This window comes from Zea mays, chromosome 10, assembly GCF_902167145.1.
Source record: "Zea mays cultivar B73 chromosome 10, Zm-B73-REFERENCE-NAM-5.0, whole genome shotgun sequence".
In the NCBI taxonomy this organism is placed as follows: Eukaryota; Viridiplantae; Streptophyta; class Magnoliopsida; order Poales; family Poaceae; genus Zea; species Zea mays.
In genome coordinates this window covers 61,842,469-61,851,397 of record NC_050105.1, presented here as the reverse complement: position 1 = coordinate 61,851,397, position 8,929 = coordinate 61,842,469, and the positions used below count along the sequence as shown (strand labels likewise).

The following is an 8,929-nucleotide window of genomic DNA, read 5'->3' as shown; positions in this document are numbered from 1 at the left end:
CTAGAATAACAACCATGAGCGAAAGATCTAACTCAACCAATAGAGTCTTGATGGATTGCATAATCTATCAACCCCCACCTAAAACAAACTTTTGACCCACATCATGTAGTCTATCTCACCCATAGCTACCTTTCCTCAACCCCGATGATATACACTAGCCTCAAATCAATGAGACCAAGATCGGAGAAGAAAAGATCAACATCGGCAAGAAACGATATAACATCCAAAGTGAATCTTGAGATGAATCAAGACTTAAACCTTTCGGACGGAGTCTTTACTTACCCCACTTTTTCTTATCCAAACCTATCTACGCTTTAAAGACATTTTTTACCCTACATAGTGAAGTGGATACACATAGATATACCCATGTGTTCCTAATCAATTCCTTATAAAAAAATATTATGAAAACATTTGTGCTTAAAGCCACATAGAAAAAAACGAAGCTAAACTGCAACCTAAGCCTTTGACATTCTATATCCCTTTTCTTACAAATCTCGAGTACGAGATTTCTGTTAAGGGGTAGGATTTGTAAAGCCCAAAATTTGTCAAAGAAAAAAAATGATGATTAAATAAATGAATAAATATATTTGAGGATTTTGAAATCATGAGAGATTTATTTGGACCCTCCTATTTTCATAGCCTAATAATCTAGTCGTCCACATCCTACGGTGCACGGTTCTGCCACCGTCTCCTCCGAATCCTCTCTGCGACGCATGCCCGAGATCCTCTCCGTGACGCATGCCTCCCTCTCCTCCGCCCCACCCTCCTCCCCACGCCATCGGCGCCGCCATCCTCAAATCCGGCCCAAGACGCGTCCGCCCCACGCGCCCGAGTCATCGAGGAACACTCCTGCCTGCCTCCGGCGTCCACGCACATCTCCACCTCACCTCGGCGCCGTCCTCTCGCCATGTCGTCGCACGCGTTCGCGGAGGCGTCCATCCCGGCACCGGCCTCACGCACCGTCTACAGCTCCCAACTCTGCTCCTCTCCGTTCTCCCTCCGTATTTCGCCTTCTCTCCCTTCCTCTCCAAGCACCGTCCTCCTCGCCTAGACAGATGGAGTCGACCTCTGGCGAGGATGCTTCGAAGCGCAACCTGCTCCCGTCTGTGCTCGTCTCCAACCTACAGCCTGTGCTCGCTGCCCGCCGCCCGTCCGCGGCAGTGGTCAGCACCGCCGCCACAGCTAGCGAGGCTGAGGCCTTGGCTCAGGAAGCAGAGGCGTCCGATGCCCCCGCGGGAGATGGGACGCCGGCGAGGCCCATCGTGCTGCTGACCTGTGCCGGGGGGATCTGGTCGGCGGGTCTCGCGGCGCTCGTCGACGCCCTCGTTGCCGCCGACCGCTGCAACGTCCACATGTGTGCCCCCCGAATCGTACGTGCTGCGACTTAGAAAACCAAGGCGTCTTAATTTCCCCTTACATTTGCTCTTATGATCGCAAAGTACTGTTTGCTTTTCATTGGATTTGTTGGGAGATAAATTAAGTAGTCCCGATTTGGGACGCCCTGCGCCTGTTTACTCCCATTAATGTACTAATTTGGTTGCCATTTGCCTGTGATTGTGGAACCGAACTGATTTGGGGCCCTTTGTTTATTTGAAGGGACAAGCAAGCATGTGGCCATTCAATTACCATCCGTGAAACCACTGCGTCATCCGTGGATTTCACAGGCGCTAAAGCTTTTGAGACATTAGGTGAGGGCCATTCGTTCATTCAATTGTGCATAATTTGGGTCACACATTGTTGAGCCTGGTGGTCCTGATATTTTATCTTTGCTTACTTTGATCATTGAAAACTTAGACACGCCGGTTGACTGCGTCTCGTTGGCCTTATCTGGGAGGCTGTTTGCCTGTTTCCTTGGTCGTCTCCTGCTTTGGTACCGTGATTGTTTATTCTTTCGGAATTGGATTTCCAAGTGTTACTATCTTGAAGGTAATTTGATTTGTGGTTTTAAAAAAACAACTTATTTTGTTTATACAGGTGACCAGTGATATCAACACGGGATCAAATTGTGGATATGAGAAAATTGATCCCCCAAGCATTAGCAGCAAAAAGGTTTCTGGAACAGAAAATTATAGTATTGATGCTAAGGATGCTAAATAGAGAATTCTGAAGACGGCTTCACCGAAAGTGCGGAAACTAGAGACTAAAGAGATCAGACCCAACAAAGGTACAGATTCACACAATTGTGCATCTCTACTCTACTCAATGCAAATATTTTTTTTGAATGAGGTTGTGTGCTTTTTGTTTCTCTATGCAAATTTCTGAACTGGGGTGCATTTCTTCACCTTAATGTAAGTTTCTATATTTATTGAGTAAATTCTTTTCTCGTTTTTGGTAAATAATAGTGGTTCTGAAGTCAACATAGGTCTAAGTTGCTGGCAAACGTTCCTTCTATATAAATTTAAGTTTTTGCCCGCTGCACGAGGATGACAATTTTTCACTCCTCGTTTCTACAGAAAAAAATCGACACTGCAAGGAGGCCAAAGCCTACATCGTGACCCCCGAGCACCCTGCTATGGTGCTGCCAGCGCAGCCGCCTCGCAGGTGAGTGGCCGTGCATTGCATGTGGTCTGGTGGTAACGCATGTGCTCCTAACCATACAGGTGACCTTGCTCTTCCTCGCCTCAGCGACTCGATCACTTCTATATAAATTTAAGTTTTTGCCCGCTGCACGAGGATGACGATTTTTCACTCCCCATTTCGATATAAACTGTCTATTTTAGTGCACAATCACCATGCACAAATTCATAAACTACTATTCGATAGGTTTACTGTAATAGTGTAATGTATTCATGACCTGACTATTTTATCTATGCACAAAGCTATAATTATCTGCTCTGCCAAGAATTATCTGAAGGGTGGGTATATAATTAGCAAACTATAATTACTGCATTGTCTCCTAAATACAGATAGGATATGTAATGCAATGTTACCAATACATATTGTAGTATATTGTTTACTATGCACAAAGCTTGTCTATTTTAGTGCACAATCACCATGCCCAAATCCACAAATTATTTCCATTCGATAGGCTTACTGTGCTGTATTCATGACCTGACTGTTTTATCTAACTTTGGTTTGATTAGCTGCTCCTGCCAAGAAGGGTGATGCCAAGACCAGGCCTTGAAGGCTGTCAAGGTTGTGAAGTCTGGGTCAGGAAAGAAGAAGACCAAGAAGATTCGCACGTCCGTGACATTTCACCGCCCCAAGACCCTGAAGAAGGCTAGGGACCCCAAGTACCCAAGAATCAGCACTACCGGAAGGAACAACCTTGATCAGTACCAAATTCTCAAGTATCCCCTCACCACAGAATCAGCGATGAAGAAGATTGAAGATAACAACACTCTGGTCTTCATTGTCGACCTCAAGGCAGATAAGAAGATCAAGGCTGCTGTCAAGAAGATGTATGACATTCAGGCCAAGAAGGTCAACACCCTGATCAGGTTAGCATTTGGGCCAGTGTTATTTTCTTGTGCATAATCTATTATGTTGTGCAAATATGAGTTAATTCTTAACTGTGTCTGTCCAGGCCTGATGGAAAGAAGAAGGCTTACGTGAAGCTTCTCATGTAAGCACCCTTCAGATCTCCCATCCCTCCCTTATATGTCTCTTTCACCAGCTGGATCCAACCGTCCATTCCACACTCCCCTGGCCCCTCACCCTCGCTGGTGTCTAGGCATGGGCGTCGCCTATGAGACGACCAAGAGTGGCGTCGGCGTCGCCTCCATGGGCGTCATGCGCCTCAAGCTTGTCATGAAGTCTATCGTCCTCATCGTCATGGCCAGAGTCCTCGGCATCTATGACCTCATCATCGCCGCCATCATCTCTGTCGGGATCAACCCCAAGGCCAAGCCCAAGCCCTACTTCTTAGACGGCTACGCACACCTCTCCTTCGAACTCGCATGCAGCCTTGCTGTCCTCGCTGTCGGCATGGCCATCAGCATCGTCAGAGACACCAGAGTCAGGTATTGTACTACTCTGATTGCAGTGTGTATGCTTGAACATATATGAATAAGCAAAGCTACAACATTTTTTCATCAGAAAAAATAAGCAAGCCAAACTGATCTAGAATACACTGTTTTTGAGAAATTAAGCAGCAACAAAGAAGTCTATGTGCCCCTTCTTCAATAGCAAGGTATTGTTGTGCATTGGGTTAGATGATATGTTTATGTGATTGTTACAGTGTTAGGTCTTGAGGTTATGGCTAAATAGTCAATCATCAAAATGGCAGTTACCTCACAACTTTGTAAGAAAAACAGGTTATGTGATCTTAGGTAACTTCTGAAATTTTGTTGCTTAGTGTAGCAGATTGCCAGGGTTACCTTACCTTTTTCTGTCTATCTCGGTAACAAAAGACTGTCAGTCTGCAGACACTAAAAAAAGCACACTCCTTTTAAACCAAAGGACCATGATCACAAGAGGGCATCTTCTGCTTTCTTGCCATATCTGATGCCCGTCTCAGAGATCAATTTAAGCTGAACCTTAGTGTCCGGTTCTGTTTCATGGCAAAGACTAGTTTCCAGCCTTGAAGTCTTTATAGAATGTGGACTTCCTTGAAACAACGAAGAACACTGCACGCAAAGTGATAGTATTATTCTCCATCGGATACTAAAAATGTTGCATGAACTATATACGTAGAGTATGTAAGGGTGAAGGGACAGACCAGGAATTGCAGGAACAATACAGTCTTTATCCAGCAGCACCTCCTGCCTATAAATTTCTTTGTGCTAGATATTTTGCAATTTTGCAACACTAAAGATTTGTATTTATTCAGTCTAGATTTGTCTTTGTAGCTTTATAGGCAGCACTGTTCGTCGATTCAAGCTGTTAGTTAAATCAATCAGGGTCCATCTCAGAAGTTTCATGGTGAAAATCATACACTTTGTGACATGTGTTATGTCCCTATCTTGTTTCAGTGACTGCATCTAAACTGTGAGATGTGTGCAAGATTGGGTTTGTTGTATTTGGAGTTCCTCATAGAAAAATCATACATATGCTCTAGAGTTCCTCATAGATTTGGTGCCCGCGATCTGCCATGGATTTGATTTAAGGTGAGCTCCCTTTACTTATTTTGGCGTCTTGCTTGGTTGGCTCGGATTCGTGTTATCGGTCGACCTATCGTGGAGCCGAGAGAGAGATTTGGTTCTTTCTTCGCAGATTTGGGGAGATCGGTCGTGTTCGCGCTGCGAGATTCAATTTTTTATGCCTGTTTTATTCACGAGGTTGGCTCTCCTCAGATTTCAAGTCTTCCCGTGTTCTTGATCCCTTTTTTCCCGTTGATTTTGTCTCCACTCACTTTCTTTCTGTTCGATTTTGGCGCCTGCAGATTGCAAGAACGGGACTGCTAGGCAAGATGAGTATACCTGAAATTTAGTTCTAGAAATTCACTGCTACCAGTCTCAGGAATAGGCTGGGTTGAACTTATACATGAGATATCCACATGTCCAGGTGCATTGTCTGAATTTGATTAGAAGTGTGTAATGTTAGTTCTTATAAAAAAGCAACTCAAAAAGGGCCAAAGTTTGGATGTACCTTCTGGGTTATTGACGCAGATATCTTTATCGCTATATGTGCTTGGTTTGCTAAGTGGCACATTTAATCTAGAGAATTTTAGTCTCCCTCCATAAAATGGTGGAGCAGAATGACTTCTAAATCTACTACACTTGGAAGTTTTGGGTCTCTGATTTAGTCCAGAGTTGTGTTGATTCAACAAATCTTGAGTAAACAGATTGCCATTTGCCATATTCAAAGAAGGAACATTCAAATGACAACCATTATCACCTGCTGTCTCAGGAGAAATATTGACTGACAACCTCATGTCAAATTTTGATTTCCAAGTTATCAGGTCTTCTTCAGAACCAAGCTGGTCGGTTGAACCACACTTATCATTGAAGTAATTAAGCGGTTGTATTTCATTGTTGATGTAATCAAAAATTTTAGTTCCTTCAAATATAATAGATGAATCATTGCTAAATCTAACATTGTTGTCAATGTTTTCATAGTTCCAAGAACGAAAACATTTATCTGATGTCCTGTTAAGTGTGTGCAAGGTCCTTGGATGACTGCAAGGTGTATCAACCAACAAGGATGGGTGAGAAAAATGATTTAAAGTATCCTTGAGGGAGGACCTATCTATCAAGTCACTGTTCCATAGAGCATGAATATAAGGGAAATTCATCTGGTCAATAGCACCAACCTCTAGCCCTTCAACACATCCAGTTGCAGTCCCCAACTTCTTACTGGTGCTGGACTTTCTCAAAACTCTACAGGTGCCCCTGGAAGTTCTACCACCATCATGTTAAAATCCATTATCGAGTAAGCAATCCCCATTTAACTTTTCAAACTTGTCATATAATACATCCTAGCCTGAGGTTTGTGCCTTCAAGTTGGTTTTATTTTGCACAAAATCGGACGTCATTTCATTTGGCTTATTGAGAGCCCTGAAGCAAGATTCTGGTATTTCAACTTCTGGACCAATCAACTCAGTCTCTTGTTTGTGAGCAAAATAACCTTCAGTTGGCACATCTTCCATCATTACAAGATTATCAGAATATGCATACTCATGGAATATACCTTCAGTCCTTTGCCTTTTCCAACAAGTTGGGTTAACACTTGAGATATCATCATTTAATTGGGAAGGGCCATCGTCTAACCACTTATAACTGTCATTTTCAGGATAATGCATTTGCTTATACCCTAACTTGTAATCAATACTGGCAACATTGTCATCCAGGCGGCATGAATTAGTGATCCTTCTAGAGAAACAGACTATGCAAAACAAATGTCATATTAATAATCTAGAAACAGCTTCGAGATGGGTTTTATCTATTGATGAGGAACCTGTTAAGAAATGTTTGATTCGCCTGTAGCTGCAAGGAATGCTAACTTTTTTTGGTTGGTCTCTGCGGAGGATGCCATTGTCAGTTGTAAATATTGGCAGCATATTAGGAAACAAATTATCCCTATTTTGAGTTGCACACACATTTCATGTTATTAGTGTGAATTTGTGAGATATTGAGGTTGATGATATATATGTTGTTCATTTTTATGTGATCGTTATACACTAACAGTTATCGAATAATTTATACGCCGTTGCAACGCACGGGCACATACCTAGTGGAGTATTATTAGTCGATTAACCCATAAATAAATAGGAATGTGAATCCCATGCTTAAGAGTTTGTTGGGATACATTTTACTCGACCTCAAATTATAAATGGAAGTGAGAAAAGAAAATTTTAACTATCATCTATTATTTTCGGAATTAAAATAATGAGATGAAGAATAAATAATCGCATTCAAAATAGTAGGATCTATAGGGTTATGATTGAGAATAAAAGCATGAAAATTAAGAACAGAAAGTTTCATCAAGTTTGAACTTGAAATAGAAATTTGAAAAATGTGAAAGGGATTAAAATGAAAAAGGAGAAGAATAAACCTCCCTTGGGTCGGCTTCGCTTCTTGCGGCCCAAGTTACCCCCATCCCGCCTCGGCCCATTAAGTGCGCGCCCCTGGCCCAACTGACCACCTCGCGCCAGCCATCCACATCATGCACTGGCAGGCGGGTCCCACCCGCAAGTCTCACGTATGATGTCACTGGCACTGCTTGTGGACCCGTGCTGTCATTCTCACCTACGCTCGGACACTGATCACTGGGGCCGCCTTGACAGTTTGTCCTTCCTCCCCAAAACGCGAATCCGCGGGCAGCGCGCAACAAACTCAACCAGGAATCACGGGGTTCGTTCACTGGAAGATCTTCCCATGGGCTATAAAACCTGACCTCCGTGCTCCCCTCTGCTCATCACAACAGAACCAAGAAGCTAGAAGCTCTCGTCACCATAGCTGGGTGTGGGAGAGGGGCGAAAAGGAAGAAAAGGTGGGCGCCGTATGCCAAAATCCAATCGCTCCATCGCTCCTGCTGGGGCGCATGGCCTGGGAGCATCATGGGATCCAGCCGCATGGATTCATGGTGGTGCAAGCTCGCCGCAAGACACGCCATACACCAAAAACATGGGTGGCGGGTGGAAGAAGGCGCGCCGCCGTGGACCTGCTTGTCTATCGGCATTGAGGCACCGTCAACCGGCCATGGACTCTCCCTGGGACACACGGAAGAGGTTCGCACCGTCACCAAGCCAACTCGGTGGCCGGAACCTAGACAATTCCTCGTCGGACTTCATGGGGCGCTGCTGAACCGCCGGTCGCCGTGGCCGACCCCCGTAGCAGCGCCATTGCCGGTGAGAAACCCCTCTGTCGAGCTCGCCATGAACCGTAGGGTGTTTCTACCATGTAGTGTGGGGGTTGGGCATCGGGGCGCCGCGGTGGGGCAGCTCCAGCGGGCGCGCCGCCGCAATGGCGCTGTGCCACCGCGCACGGTCACCGTGGGGAGGAAGGGGTCCTTGGACTGTTGATGGGTTAACGAACGGCCACGATGGATCCGTATGCTGATACGACTAGGGTGTTGTTGGGGCCGTTTGATCTCAATCGGGCGATTCTGGGGCGTGTTGGAGTACTTTAAATCCGCGTCATCGGTCGTCGATCGGACGGTTAAGAATGTGTACCATTTCACAGGATTCGTGATCTAATCTGGGCCCTCTGCTTTTGATCGGACGGCCCTGAGAAACCCATACCCCTTCGGCCGACCCTTTTTATGTAAGAGCCCCTAGATTTATTCAGAATAAATCTGCGGTCCACTTAGGTGCACCACTGAGTCTTGGATCCTTTTTGCGCTCTAGCCCCTGGAGTTTCTGATAATAATGCGCCCAGTCTAGTGAGCAGTAAAATTAGATAATAAATTGTGGAAAATGATTTTTATTACAAAAACAATACTAGAAACTTGTGAAATTCATATTTAATTCATTTTAGCTCCAAATTAATTCATTCCAGTTGCAATAATCTTGTATTAATATTGTCTATCAACTAGTAACACTGTTTAG

At 44.6% G+C, this 8,929-nt stretch overlaps 1 pseudogene across 1 annotated transcript; it reads left to right on the top strand.

The window, feature by feature from the left end:
• Positions 1 to 783: 783 nt before the first annotated feature.
• LOC109942821 (60S ribosomal protein L23 - ATP synthase - DNA mismatch repair protein MLH3 pseudogene) lies at positions 784 to 7,047 on the top strand (annotated as a pseudogene). The gene is made up of 10 exons (NR_161299.1): positions 784 to 1,370; positions 1,597 to 1,688; positions 1,795 to 1,870; positions 1,975 to 2,164; positions 2,454 to 2,541; positions 3,084 to 3,440; positions 3,527 to 3,565; positions 3,674 to 3,962; positions 4,914 to 5,219; positions 5,324 to 7,047. The product of NR_161299.1 is annotated as a 60S ribosomal protein L23 - ATP synthase - DNA mismatch repair protein MLH3 pseudogene (transcript).
• The last annotated feature ends 1,882 nt before the right edge of the window (positions 7,048 to 8,929 follow it).